The 16004-nt window shown below is 28.6% G+C and overlaps 1 protein-coding gene and 1 non-coding gene across 3 annotated transcripts in view; both read left to right on the top strand.

Moving 5' to 3' along the window:
• Window positions 1-16004, top strand: part of pxb (putative Hedgehog signaling attenuator pxb) — a 442089-nt gene that overhangs the window by 60321 nt on the left and 365764 nt on the right. Inside the window, exon 2 of one of the 2 annotated variants that reach the window (XM_088266356.1) lies at window positions 9841-9908. The exons of the other annotated variant lie outside the window; for it this stretch is intronic. The gene's annotated coding sequence lies outside the window, so the exon portion shown is untranslated. The remainder of the gene's footprint in view (window positions 1-9840; window positions 9909-16004) is intronic. 2 annotated transcript variants of the gene reach the window in all.
• Window positions 9591-9663, top strand: TRNAV-AAC (transfer RNA valine (anticodon AAC)). Its single transcript has one exon. It is a non-coding gene; the product is annotated as a tRNA-Val (tRNA).

A 16004-nucleotide genomic window follows, 5' to 3' on the forward strand; every position in this document is an offset into this window, starting at 1 on the left:
ATTATTACACTACACTATTAAAAATGCAATTCCATCACGAAGTGTCAGTGGATAATATAAATCTATTAAAAAGTGCTTTTATCATATTATTTTCACTAAAACATGACCAAAACTAATTATGTTTTCTTTTTGTTCACAGGTAAGTTCCTAATGTCACCATACTATGATTGGACCCGGTAGTTTAATGGCGTGAATTCATATTTTAAGTGTTATTTTAATCAAGCTTGATTGTCAACACATGAGAGGTATGTTTATAAATTAGTTTAACATATAACAGGTGATAACAATAAATTGTTTGTATATACTTATACTTATGTGCAAAGGCAAATAGCCACAAGTTAAAAACAGTAGTATTGATATAAACGAGTCTATAGTTAACTTAAAATGATGCTTTTCGCCATTACATGTCGCTCACTCCTTTCAACAACGTCATATATCAAAAAACTTGATTTTTAGGAGATCGTTTTTAAAGTTTAAGAATATAATAAAATGTATTCAAAATAAAATATCAAGCCATTTATTGAACTTTTTAACGTGCAACAGATCTTTTTTTGTTAAACGTTAAGGTTTTTTTCTCTTTTTGAAAAATATTTAGTGTGTTTAAAAAAAAACTAAACAATTCATTTTCTTCAAAATGCAAAAACAACACTTTCTGCCCTATAGCGGGTAAATATCAAGTCAATAATATGCCGCTTTTGCTGGGATATAGTACATTTTTTGTGCATTCCAAAAACATGCACAACTGAAAATTGACGTTTTTTGATATTTGACGTTGTTGAAAGGAGTGAGCGATGTATCAAATTAATACAATTTTGCAGCTACTTGGATAATGAATATTTCAGTAAAGGAAAGAGATAGAGCAAAATCTGTGATTGTATGTATATAGTAGAGGCCAGTTATAATAATGCTTTGAGCCATATCACGCCAAACAGCCGCAACTTGAGTTACAGCTAGTTGCCTTTGCATATAAATATAATGGTATTAACAAATTGTCGACCTATTGCCACTGGCGATCTCCAAAATTCAACCAAAATTTACATGTTTCCTGTTTAAAAAATATTGCGATGAAAGCATAAATTTTATTACACATGATGTAATACCGGCATAAAAATTAACGTAATTTAATGCGGGTTTATACAACAAATAAAATAATTAACGAAAGATAACTGTCTACAAGTTAATAGAGGAACGCTCGCTAATTTCACAAATTTCCCACGATTCACACGTCAAAAATTATGTTTTACACGTAATATTTTCACTGGAAAGCATCGGTTATAGCAGTGTTCCGCAAAGTGTGTGCCGCGGACACACTGATGTACCGTGGAGATTGGTTAGTGTGCCGCGGAAAAAGTCTAATTTTATGAAGATAACATAATTTATGTATTAATTTTTAAATCAAACACAGATTTTTTTGAGTCTACTAACTTGTATTTCATTAAAAAAACACATGAAAATGAATATTGTGCCAATTTTTTCACCTAGTTATAGCATTTTCAAACGAATGTGAAGATTTAATGGACTGACGGTTCTTATATGGCTATACAATTCTTGGTATGTTAAAACTATTACTTTAGTACCTTTTACTTGAGTACCTAGAATTGTATAGCCAAATAAGGACCGTCAGTCTATTTAATCTTCACATTCGTTTGAAAATGCCAAAACTAGGCGACACAATTGTCACAATACTAATTTTTATGGATTTTTTTTTATAAATAAAATATAACTTAGTAGAATCAAAAAATCTGTGTTTGATTTAAAAATTAATACATAAATTAAAATGGAGTTCTACAAATTAAACGCCAAATCAATAATTGCTACAATTTTTGATCGCTTGTGCTCGGTTAAGCAGGCTCATATTTTGCATTAAACTTAATATGTTATTTATATTGTCGCATTATTAATTTTAAAAAAAATCAATATTAAATCAATATTGTTTTTTTCTTTGGTGTAGGTACCTTTAAAAAATTTTGTTTGGAAAGTGTACCTTGAGCAGAAAAAGTTTGCGAAACACTGGGTTATATAGTAACTAAAATGCCGAATAAATCTTATTATTATTTGCACCTGATAAATTTGGTAATTAATTAAAATAATTTTATGCAGATGGAACACCTTAATTGTTCAGGTTTTAGGCTTCACTATGAGCAAAGTGAATTTATTTCAATGGGTTTGGTCACGCCATTCTTATACTTAGATGTATTGGGTTCTATGAACATCCTGGGACGGATTTTCAATAAAGGGTTTTAAAAAAAAAACAATAATGTTATATTTTATTATTTCATTTAATGCAGATCTCTGTTATTACAATTAATACTACTGCTGACATCAGGGGTAGGCAGAGAGAAAAGAACGCCACATTCGGCTACCTTGACAAACAATCCTATTTTCCTCCTAACGTATTGGGGCTGCTATTAAAGTAAAAAAGCTGCTTAAAACATTTATTTACCTTTTACAGGTAAAAACAATTGACACAGATTACAGTTTTTAGTGTGTCCAAATCCTTGTTCACAAATTTGTGTTTCTCCTCTTAGGAGTTACTTATTATTTTTTTTTAAATGTACGTTCCTTCCGAATTATTTTCTAAACTGGGAGACGCCTGAAAACGTCATTCTCAATCTTTTTGAAACTTTTAACTAATTTTACCACTTATTTTAAAATAAGACTTAAGTCCAAATCCTTGTCTATCAATAAGGTTTCTCCACTTAACGAACTTAACGGCCAAAAAAGACTTGGTTCGACCAGATAAATCAGAGCCTAAAATCTTGTGGTGTCAAAAGTCTACGTAACCGGGGGGCATGTATGGATGCGAAGGAAACTACGAGTGTATATCAGGACAGAAAAGTGTGGCATTCATCTTCTTTGCTTACCCCTGTAGGGAAACGGCGGAACGATAGTATTAGTAGTAGTACTATATTAATTGTAAAAGCTTTTAGTTTTTCAAAAAATTCAATAGCAATTATAAGAATGAATTAAAAACTTATCTTCACTAATCGATTCGGCATTTACGAAGTAAAACTAGTGGTATTTAATAATCAAAACTAAGAAATAGTGGTATTTGCTAAGTAAAGCTTAAATTAAAAAAAACTAGCCACGTACCTACAATGCACGATAAAGAAAATCAAAAGAACCGCCCAATAGTCTTACACAAATGTGTATTATAAATTCTGTCTCATCATTTTTAAGATACCATCACGAAAAATTGCCATAATCAGAAACCATTATAATCCATCGCTTTGTATGGTAGTCCGCCATTTATCGTATGATTCGTGGGATTTTAACTCTAATCGTTAAACCCATGTCGCACGAAACCTTTACAAAATTAAGAATAATCGACCAAAAAAACTTAATTTTCTATCCAACTACATTGGACTGGAAGGAAACAAGAATTTGCAAAACAGAATATGCAAAAGAAGGTTTGCAGTTGATAAAAATTGACGAGGCAATATGACATAAAGATCTATAAGATCCAGTGGTGTCTTATTTGGAAAATATGACAAGACAATTAACACAAATAAATGAGCTATGTGACCAATCTTGATTTTTATAAGATATTGAATCCATTGTGTCCATTGTATCGTTGCATCTGTTGCATTGTTTTTAGTTTTTAATATATTTTTAATTTATATGTCTATCATTTTTAATAAACAGAATATGAATAATCTAATTTATATTTGAAGCACTAACTTTGTGATTTTCCATTTTATAATTAAAATGTAACTTTGTTGTAAAATCACTATAAATATTTTATTTTAACTTAATTATAATGTCTACCGGTTTCAAAGCTAACCGGTAAACATTATAATAAAGTTATTATAAAATATTTATAGTGATTTAAAAACAAAGTTACATTTTAATTTATAAATCCTTGTACATAATAGGCAAAGAGAATTTTCTAAGGCAACTTTTAAATATAAAAAAAAACCTCGGAAAGTCGGTAGCCGAACGTGTTTTCCACCAAATCGCACTGTCCCATGTCTGCAGCGCGACAATGTAAGCTGCGCGTGCGAGTCAGCCCTAAATCTAAAATAAGGCCGTGTTCACACAAAACAGGTAGCGGTGAAATATGGCCCATTAACTTACAATGAAAGATATAGGAAGAGTGTTTGTTTAGTTATTAACATATTTTTTGACTGCGCGTATCACTACCATGAACTTGGTTGAAACACGCGAGGCCATATATTATTCTATAGAAAATTGTAACCATTATTTATAAACCAGATTTAAAATGACTTCTTTATCTATCGATAATAACAAAACACGTTTCTTAACACTCTAGAATATATAAATTCGCCTTCTTTTCCAATAAAATCAACAGTTTAATAAATCTATTATAATTTAACCTATTTAAGTCACAAATCATCTAAACTCTGGATTAATTATCAGTTAGTACACAAAATTTTAGTAATTAACTAACCAATCATCACATAGCTTCCCCACAGGGGTAGGCAGAGAGAATATAACGCCACACCGCTCTGTCTTTGCAAACAACATTAGCCTCTTCCATATTCATGCATCTCCTCATACGCATTTTGATTCCTGAGCGAACTTTCAAGTATTGTGGAAGAGGCGAGGAGTGTTTGCAGACTCTCTGCTTACCCCTCTGGGGAAGCTGCATGATGGTTAGTTAGTTATATATAAGCATGAAATTTTCATAAATTGAATAGCAGACATTTGCCTTTTTGTTTTTTTGTTGTATTTTTAAATTAATTTTCATTACCAATTGAATCCGCATTAATTAAAAGTATAATAAAACTCAAATGTCATGATTAATAATGGCCGTTTTACTATTTTTCAGAAGCCGTATCCAAAATTATTTATGTTGCAATATTATATTTGAAAAATTACAAAAAAATCTCCATAGTAGTAGGTAAGGTACCTTTGATCATTTCATCTGTCATAATGACGTGTATTTTAATGATCTTCTTGTAATTAAAACCTACATATTTTCTTTGATCAAGGATTCATCTACCCACCTTGGAATAATGATAATAAAATATCCTTTTTTATGAATCCGTTATATCGTGAAATTTCTCAAAATGGAATGAGAAATCGATAAACATTAGGGATCAAATTTATTATGTAAGTATTTATTAAGTCTTATATATCAAAGATTTTGCATATAATACATATAAACTATTTAATTTAATCGATATTCTTTAATTGATTTTATTAAACAATATCGTAAACTTTGTTTAATTGATTTAGTATTTAAATTGAAACAATAATTTTAGAGACGTACAAAAGAGAACTATTGAATTGACTTTTTTAGCAAAATTGCCAACCGAATATTTATATTTTTAACTAATTAATTACTTAGTAAATACCTACCACTTTTTCTTAAAATCTACTGTAATACGTGTTTCGATGCATTCTGCGTCATTTTCAAACACCATATCGCTCACTCCTTTCAAGAACGTCATAAATCAAAAATCTTCAATTTTCAGTTGTGCATGTTTTCGGAATGCCCTGAAAATGGACTATATCCCAGCAAAAGCGGCATATTTTTAACTTAATATTTACCCGCTACAGGGCAGAAAGTGTTGTTTTTACATTTCGAAGAAAAGGTATTGTTTAATTTTTTTTTAATAAACTAAATATTTTTCAAATGGAGAAAAAACCTTCAGGATTTACCTAAAAAGATCTGTTGCACAGTAAAAAGTTCAATAAGTGGCTTGATATTTATTTTTAATACATTGTATTATATTTAAACATTAAAAACGTTCTCCTGAAAAATCAAGTTTTTTGATTTATGACGTTCTTGAAAGGAGTGAGCGATATGTGAAGCTAATTCTAAATTTTGGGACGTTGAAGGTTAAAGAGGGGGTCGAAGCTGTTTCTTATTTTTATTTATTTATTTAATTTTTACTATAATTTTTTTATGTATGTTTGAAAATTATAAATAAAACTTTAATTAAAAATGGAAAGGTTTTACCAATTTCTATTTTAACTTTTAAAATATAACTTATAACGTACGTGTAAGTGCATTATTACATATATCGTGTATGCCGTGAGCCGGATACAGGTGTAATTCAATGAATTTGAATGTTTTGCATTTTTAATAATTTCTTTAATACACAGTGACAATTTATTTTTAATATATTGTTTATATATTTATATATATATAAATATATATATATATATATATATATATATATATATATATATATATATATATATATATATATATATATATATATATATATATATATATATATATATATATATATATATATATATATATATATATATATATATATATATATATATATATATATATATATATATATATATATATATATATATATATATACCATACCACAAAGTTGGCAATGCCTTTAATATAAAGAATATTTTATCAATATCATTTAACGATAGAAGTTTAAAGTAAACTAAATTAGAAGCGAAATATTCGTTACAATGTTATTCCATATTTATAAAGTAAGAATTTAATTAACATTTCAAACTTTTATTAATTGAGTCATCATCGCAAAGTAGTTGTAATAATGTTTTTAAATAAAAGCTTGTCCGAGAATGGCTTCGGCCCTATAAAGTATGCATCTCAATGTAGAAACACGTTTGCGTTAATGATCTGATTAGCATTTTAATTCGTTTATTTATCCAGAGATGTCATTCGGTTCATTTGCAAAGTTGTTTCGCATAATATACCTCCGAAAACGACTTAATTAAAGGATTTTTGAGTATATTAGGTACTCAAAATAAACAAGAAAGCTTAAACTGGATATAAACTTTGGAACGTGAGGCTTAATTTAACCCCCTAGGTGCTGAATTCCTTGGAGATATATAATTCTGTTTTTATATAATAAATCATTTTACCGACATTTTTTTTCATGTAGTTAAATGGTTTATATATTCAATGTTTAAATCAAACACTGATTTTTAGAGTCTACCAAATTGTATTTTATTATTAAATACACATAAAAATAAAAATTTTGACAATGTTTTGCCTTGTTATGGCATTTTCAAAGTATTGCATATTATTTCAAAGTAATGCACGTTCAGTAATATATTTAAACGAAGTTCTACAAATTGAATGCCGAATCTTTAAGTTGTTAAATAGCGATTATATATTTCAATTTCTGTATTTGATATTTTACTCTTAAAACTAGATTTGAAACCAGTAGTTTTGTATTTAAGTATCGTATTAAGGCATATTTCAAACAAAAAAATCCAGTATCATTATTAGTTCCAGTATCATTTTCCCCATTATTGAAATTTAAAAATGATTGGCATTTTTTTAAAAATATTTCTAGATAACTTGTAATAGTAATAAGATTACTTCTGAATATACAAGAAAAAATACTGTTTTTAACGTATGTAATAGTTTAGGAACAAAACCGTTACTATGTACCTTTCTATGATAGCGTCGAAATTACCAGCAGTTTTAAACTTATAAACCAACAAAATTTAAGCACAAAAAAAAACTTTCTTTATTATAAGTAAATAAGTTCAATGTTAATAAATTATGAAGTAAAAATTTCATTTTTGACTTGACATTTTTTAACGTTTGAATATTTTTCGCCGCACTGAAAGGGTTATATTGTTTCACTTTTTGCAACCGTTCCTACTTAATACGGCTTTTCGCATTTAAATATTAAAACACTTTGTATTTAAATATTGCCAAATGTCTATCGTACCTATTTCGTAAGGCTGTTCATTTTTTTACGGGAAGTCAGGATGATCAGATCCATGTATCAACTTTATATACAGGGAAATATGTTAATTTTACTTTTTTAAATTGTACATTTCAAAAAAAGTATGTTGACATCTTATTTAGTATTCAAACATGTTAACCATGAAACTGCGGAGTTGTTAAAAATTAAAATTTGGTTACTTTATTTGAAAAAAAAAAGTTTATTTATTTAAAATATATTTAATCAGGCGCTTAATTGTTCACCCTACGGAATCAAGTTTATGATAGATAATTTAACAAAAAAACATTAACAGATTCGGTAGTCACTTTTGTAGCAATATCTCTTAAGTTTGAAATTGCTGATGACAGTCAACAGTCCGCCTTCTCCTGAGGAGTTTTACGTGGTTTCCTCCCAGCAATGAGCAAATGCTGAGAAGTTCCTGTTTGGCCCACACTAGATTATCCCTCCTGTTCCCAACACAGATTCAAATAAAATCCACTAAATGAACTATAAACCTTGTACATAATAAGCAAGGTAAATAATAAATGCAATTCCCATCTAAAAAAACAAATTAAATTTATTTAAAAAAAGGATTATCCTTCATCCTTGGACGTCATGAGGACACAGCTCTTAAATTTAAGTTTAGCTCAACATAAAATGTCGTGGAATGAATCGAAACACGTCTCAACAAAAAATTAACAAAATTTCGAGTACCTATGTCCAAATACTGGGTTTTCTCCATTCAGGAGTTATTAAAAAAATCTATCTCAACATACTTAAGTAAAAATATGCAAATCTTGGTATTTAACCAGCCTATATTAGGTCATAAGTCCCGTTCATACCTAGACTTCCAAATTCTTCTTCATCTATGTCGGTATGTCAAAAAAATGTGTACCTACATTTAAAAAAAATGTGGTAATTACCAATTAAAATTTTAATCAAAAATTATTATTGTTGCTGATAAATTAAATCATCTCGATTTCATTCCGTACTAAACATTAATTAATATATTTATTTATTTAATAAAGTTATCTTAAAAAAAAATATTTCCAACAAAATTATTATTTAAAAAATTTCAAGTCCCAAATATAGAATCCATTTATAAAAAAACTGCAGTTTTTCAAATACTAAAGGGTGACAACTATTTAAATTTAACAAAAAATTTACCATCGAGATTCTCAAACGATTTTTCTACTCCAAAATGCAACACCAAGCAATTTCAGCAAAACTTCAAATATCGGGCAATCAAACATTTCAATAAACTCCCCAAAGAAATAAAAAAATAGATGATATAAAAATTCTTAAGAAAAAATTAAAGCACTATGCATTTAAATCTTTAAAAATATTTTAAAAAACTATTATATCTTTTATTATATAACATTAAACCACGAATGTAAGTCCCTTTCCAAGCACAAGAGCACAGACTCTTTTATGGAGAGGCACAGCGAATCGAAATATAAAAGTTCTCCATTTGTATAAATGATTCAAATGTATTATGTTATAAATAAAAATGTAAATATATTAAATGAATAAAAAAAAATTGATTTGGCGTTTAATTTGTAGAACTCCATTTTAATTTATGTATTAATTTAAATCAAACACAGATTTTTTGAGTCTACTAAGTAGACTTAGTAGTAGTAACTTAGTAGACTCAAAAAATATGTGTTTGATTTAAAATTAATACATAAATTAATTAATATTTTACACAAGCAAACGAAAATGCAACATATAACAGGTTTATTAAAAAAAATTAAACACAAATGCTGAAATTATTATTTGTACTAGTATCAAAAATAATTTGACCTAATTATCACAGCCGTTGTCAGATTACAGATGTAGATAAACAAGAAATAATTAATATTTGCTCAGGTGATAAGAAAAAGGTATGCTCTAATTACACGATACGCGCATATATTAATTATTTTCTCGGCTGCCCGCATGGTTTCCGTGGTGTAGCGGTTATCACATCCGCCTAACACGCGGAAGGCCCCCGGTTCGATCCCGGGCGGAAACATATTTTGCATATTTTTTTAAAATTATCTCTTATTTACATCTTAAGCGATTTCATATTAATTTTAATGAAAATCAAGTAGGTACTGAATATGTTTTACCTAGTAAGGGTACAGTATCGAATATGTTTGCTTATAACTTATTTTTTGTACATTAAAAGCATTATTTATTGTAATTGCAGACAGTTGGTAGAATTCCACATTACCCACCGAAATACCCGTACTCCAAGACCTAATAAAAGCAATAATTGTAAGTATATGAGGACATTTTGTAAATAATTTTAGTCAGTGTTTGATAATGTCCTAAGAAGACGAAACGCGTCACGTATTAAGATATACATAAATAAATGTAGAATTCAACCAAATAAACCTTGTTTAATTTTGGATATATTACTTAACAATTAAAAGCATTGTCAACTTTGTGGTATGGTAATATAACACTCTCCTTATCATTCATCGTTCACTTGGTGTGTAATTTAAAGTGGTATAAAATTCACAAAGTGAACGATGAATGATAAAGAGAGTGTTATAAATTTAATTTTACTTCTTCTCTTCTTTGTGTATCATGTGAGGTCCCCCTGACGTCGACTATCACTTGAGAGTAATTGTCCTTGCCTTGGGCAGCTCTAAACAGCACCTCGACGGTCCTGATCCCTGTCCAATCTCATTTATTCCTGAGCCAGGAGATCTGTCTTCTGCCCACACCTCATCGACCTTCTATTTTGCCTTTTATGATAGGTGCAATAGCTTGACTAAATGAAGATAATTTCATTGATTGATTCGGCGATCACTTGTGGTACTATGTATCCATTTTTAATATAAGATTAACTTGGTAAATACCACAGTTTCTTAAAATCTAATGTGACACGTGTTTCGATGCATTCCGCATCATACGGTGTTTGAGAATTGTGCGGAATGCATCTAAACGAATATGGTATGTACCGTGTAATTTTAATTTTATTATTATACCCTTTTTACTGTTACATATTGTGTAATATTATAAACAACAAATAAATGCCGATATGATTTAAATTTAATTGAAAGTAAATATTGATTTTAATGCACCGATATACATAACATGGGTAGGGGAATTGATGGTTTTACCGGGTATTTATATATATATATATATATATATATATATATATATATATATATATATATATATATATACATATATATATATATATATTATATATATATATATATATATATATATATATATATATATATATATATATATATATATATATATACATATACATATATATATATATATATATATATATATATATATATATATATATATATATATATATATATATATATATATATATATATATATATATATATATATATATATATATATATTAGGCGCAAAACACTTATTTTTAAAACCAATTTTTATAAATTGGGTATTAAATAATTATTTCAATCTGCCAAGCGCATAGCCGACTCGATTCATAGAGTAGCAAACTCGTTAGGTCCAATTTCCTTTCCATAATGTTTTCATACGTAATTAAATTGGCTTGCATCTCATTTGATATAATTTCCGGCCGTGTAATTAAGATGTCTGGTTAGTTGAGGCGAATTCAGCTCTTAAAATACAATAAAAAAATAAAACGGATAACAGTCGCTGAATTCGTTTGAAACGCCGCCTACAAAATAAGACTGTACGTTTTATTTTATTATTATTTCTTTTAACCCTTAACACGTTGATCGGCAATAGAATTTTCGTAAAATGTTAAAATAAATACTGTCGTGTGTGTCCAACTCAACCATATTATTGTATAAAATGTTTCAATAAAATAAACTGACTTTATTTTTCGACCAAGTTTATTTTCTACCTTCGACTTTCTTAAGTTTTTTTTTATCACACTAATAGTGTTAATTTTTTAATGGATGGGGAGAACCGAACGAGGACGGCCGAAAAAGACTATCAGATCAATCAAAACCCAAAATTTGGTGGTATCAAAAGTCTGCGTCATCGGAGGGCACGTATGATTAGATGTATGGACATGAAGGAAGCTAGAAGAATGTGTGGACAGAAGAGTGTGGCGTTCCATCCTGCCTACCCCTGCGGGGAAACGGTGTGATGGTAGTAGTAGTGAAAATGACTTACTTAGATATAAGTTTTGTACTACTGACATTTCTTGGTGGAACTGCATTTTATATAATAAAATAACGACTATGTAATTTTTTCCACATGAATTTTATTTGACCAGCAACTGAATTTCGTGTTGGTTACGGCAAAACTCGGTTGCTGGTCAAATAAAATTCATGTGGAAAAAAATACATGGTGTTTATTTTTTTCTTTAAAATAACTTACCATATACACACATTTTAAAATACTTAACAATTTTTTTTATCATTTCATTTCATATTTATATAAGGTAAAAGTAAGAGAGAAAAAAATCTACATTTTATATAACAAGAGATATGAGAAAGGATGGGATAAAGAGAAAAGGAGATGACAGAGATAGAAAAAGAAGAAAAGGAGAGGACTGGAAATAGAATTACCCTTTTCAGTTTATAAAATTTCGAATAATTTTACTTTTAAGTTAGAAAGATTGGAGTAAAACGTGTCAAGGTGGGTACAATATTCATTGAATTTCCCACAACTTCGATGTATAAAATTATATATTAATTTTCCTTTGGTTAGTGTGTGTGTGTGTGTGTGTGTGTGTGTGTGTGTGTGTGTGTGTGTGTGTGTGTGTGTGTGTGTGTGTGTGTGTGTGTGTGTGTGTATCCGCTAAGTGCCATATCCGGCAAACCACGCTACACAGTTCGACTAATCACGCTTAGTGCAAATTCACGTCAGAATTCTGTCCATATTGCGTTCGGATAGATGGCTGGGCCTCAAACCGCAAATCAAGCCAATCGAAATTGTCAAATGCATTACCGTTAGACTTCTCCTGTTAGTACACTTTGGGGTATACCTAGCTACACATCTAGCTAACGGCTAAACATGAATGTTTATTAATATATTCATATGGGCTTTCGTATAGCGGTTTATCAAAACAGCCACAAGGTGTCGCTGAAATCTTGGTATGTATATTTATATATATATATATATATATATATATATATATATATATATATATATATATATATATATATATATATATATATATATATATATATATATATATATATATATATATATATATATATATATATATATATATATATATATATATATAATATATATATATATATATATATATATATATATATATATATATATATATATATATATATATATATATATATATATATATATATATATATATATATATATATATATATATATATATATATATCTATATATATACATCTAGCTAACGGCTAAACATGAATGTTTATTAATATATTCATATGGGCTTTCGTATAGCGGTTTATCAAAACAGCCACAAGGTGTCGCTGAAATCTTGGTATGTATATTTATATATATATATATATATATATATATATATATATATATATATATATATATATATATATATATATATATATATATATATATATATATATTTATATATATATATATATATATATATATATATATATATATATATATATATATATAAATATATATATTTATATATATATTTATATATATATATATATATATATATATATATATATATATATATATATATATATATATATATATATATATATATATATGTGTGTGTGTTTGTGTTTGTATAAACATCGTAACCGATACCAGTCTAATGATGTCGGTCACGACGAAACCCGGTTACTGGTCAAATAAAATTCCTGTGGAAAAAACTACATACTTAAGTAGTTGTTATTTTATTCTTTGTTTGCGAGGGATTTTAGCTCTTGTAATGATTCCCTTCTGTGCTTTTAAGCATTGTGTCCGAAATAACTTTCCAAAGAAAGCAATCCTCCTATTAAGTCAGGGAGCACTTTTTGTCACGAGGAAAATTCGCGGTACACCAAAATTAAAAAAAAACATACAAAAATTACATTTAAACAAAATTATGTTCGCAAGTAATTTTATTTTGAATAAATATATACTTTTGAAAATTACATGAGCATTTTTAAAATCTTTAATCAGTGTAAATCAAAGCTATTAAAAAATCACAAAAAAACTTACATTTTCAGTGTGGAAGGTCTCTATTCGCTACTGTATATAAACTATCGTGTCGTAGAGTTAAGGGACATCGTGTATATTTGTAAGAAACATACCCATGCATGTTTCACACAAGCCAACCCTCATCCCCTTTGAGCAGACCTGTTTCACACGGACCCTACCCCGGCCCCGGCGCCTACAAGTGTGCGGATGACAGGTATTCGAAAAGGTTTAATAGACGAAATATTGTATTATGTATTGCCTAATAATAATCTTAATTCTTCTCTTGTTCAATTTCGGCGAGGGACCGGTTTTTCAATAAAGATTTATAAATCCAACTAACTAACCATCACCGCAGGAGTAGGCGGAGATAATCAGATGCCACACCACTCTGTCTTTGCAAAAAAAAAAATAACCAGCTATTTGTATTATACATAAATTTTTATATTTTATATTTATTTAATAAAATTACATTTTTTATACAACTTAATACAAGTCTCTCCAAAAAAGAATGAGTTCATATGCTTGGAAACATTCATTGCCTCTTCCACATTCATGCTTCCTCATACATACCCGCAGATTATTTCGACTCCTGACCCGGCCGCTTTCAAGTATTTGACATACTTGATCGTGCCAAGATTTTTTCAGTCTTCCTCTGTATATTTTTCCAACTATATTGCCTCATAATTAATCAACCTTAAGATTTATCTTTTTGTCATAAAAATATAACTGACCTATTAAAGCCACCTTTTTTATCCACCTCCGTGGCGTAATAGTCAGCGTGTTTAGCTACCATGCTGGAGGTCCTGGTTTGATTCCCTGGGATTTAAATAAATGTCAGTGGTTTTTACACACCAATATTTATTAAATATTACCCTGACTTGTCCCTGAAGCGCCTTGCCTTCATGTAAGTAACAATCAATATAACACTTTATCAATACGATGCAGTGCCTTATGCACCATTGGGTGCGCATAAGTGTTAAGTAGAAGCATATTTTTCATATCCATCAATTATTTAATAATATTTTATTGAATTATCGTCAGCTAAGGCCAATGAAGAGTGTTATCGATTTGTCATTTTGAAACCATAATTGAAAAACGCGGCTTTAGTTATATTGCTTTTGTTATAGCTTACTTAAGGTCATTTTCATCACTTTTATTCTTTATTGGTTTCCCGCCAAATTAATATCTAGGTTGTCCGATTTAATGCTCGTATTTTGGGAACTTAATGCCTTCTTTGGATATTTTTCCCTCGTTTAGGGGCATTTGAAATAAGACATTTGATGAGGTGACGCTAAATGGTTTGGGATAGTCGTTTCAATGAAGAAAAAATTAACATAAATAAATAACTAACCTCATAATCATTCCGCTTGCCGGCAGGGGTAAGCAGAGTGAACGGAACGCCACACCAATCAGTCTTTACAAACAACATTTTGTATTCATTGATTTAGCGTTTAATTTTTTTATTAAATGTTTAATAAAACACAGCTTTTTTTAGTATACTATGTTTTATTTTATTGTTACAAAAACACATGAAAATCAATATTGTGACAATTGTTTCGCCTAGTTATGGCATTTTAAAACTAATGAAAAATTTCCTTCGTCTGGAAATTACAAAACTAGGCGAAATTGTCACAATATTTTGATTGATTTTTATATTGTTTTTTTAAACAATAAAATACAACTTTGTAGACTCAAAAATTATTTAACATTTAATACATAAATAATTTGTATTTTAAAAGCATTGTTAACATAGTGGTATGGTAATACGGTATGGTAACACTTTCATTAGAATTTTTTTTTTTTGACATCTCATATCAGAATAACATTTCGAAATTGGTTCATGAATATAGAACTTCCAAGAATTTGAGAAGTGTGGATGTCAATAATAGGTAGAATTGACTAACGTTACACGTGTGTAAAGTGATTACTTAAACCAGCCTATGACGGTCGTCAGCCCCGTAAATGCCCAGACTTCTATATTCTTCTTCATCTATGATGAGATGTCAAAAAAATAATATGCATAATAACTCCTTTAATTGGAGATAATCCAGATTTGTGAACAAGTATTTGGACACACTCTAAATGGTATAGATAATCTCTTGTTTAGATAATATAAGATAAGATAAAATAAATCAAAGTGATTTTTTCACTGTAATATTTATTCAATGTTACCCTGGACTGGCACCTGAAGCGGAGGGCTGATCACCTTTCCTTCATGTGTAAACGATCAAGATAACACTTCGT

This window comes from Brachycentrus maculatus, unplaced genomic scaffold (genome assembly GCF_059751285.1).
Source record: "Brachycentrus maculatus isolate JH-2025_06_01 unplaced genomic scaffold, ASM5975128v1 h1tg000266l, whole genome shotgun sequence".
In the NCBI taxonomy this organism is placed as follows: domain Eukaryota; kingdom Metazoa; phylum Arthropoda; class Insecta; order Trichoptera; family Brachycentridae; genus Brachycentrus; species Brachycentrus maculatus.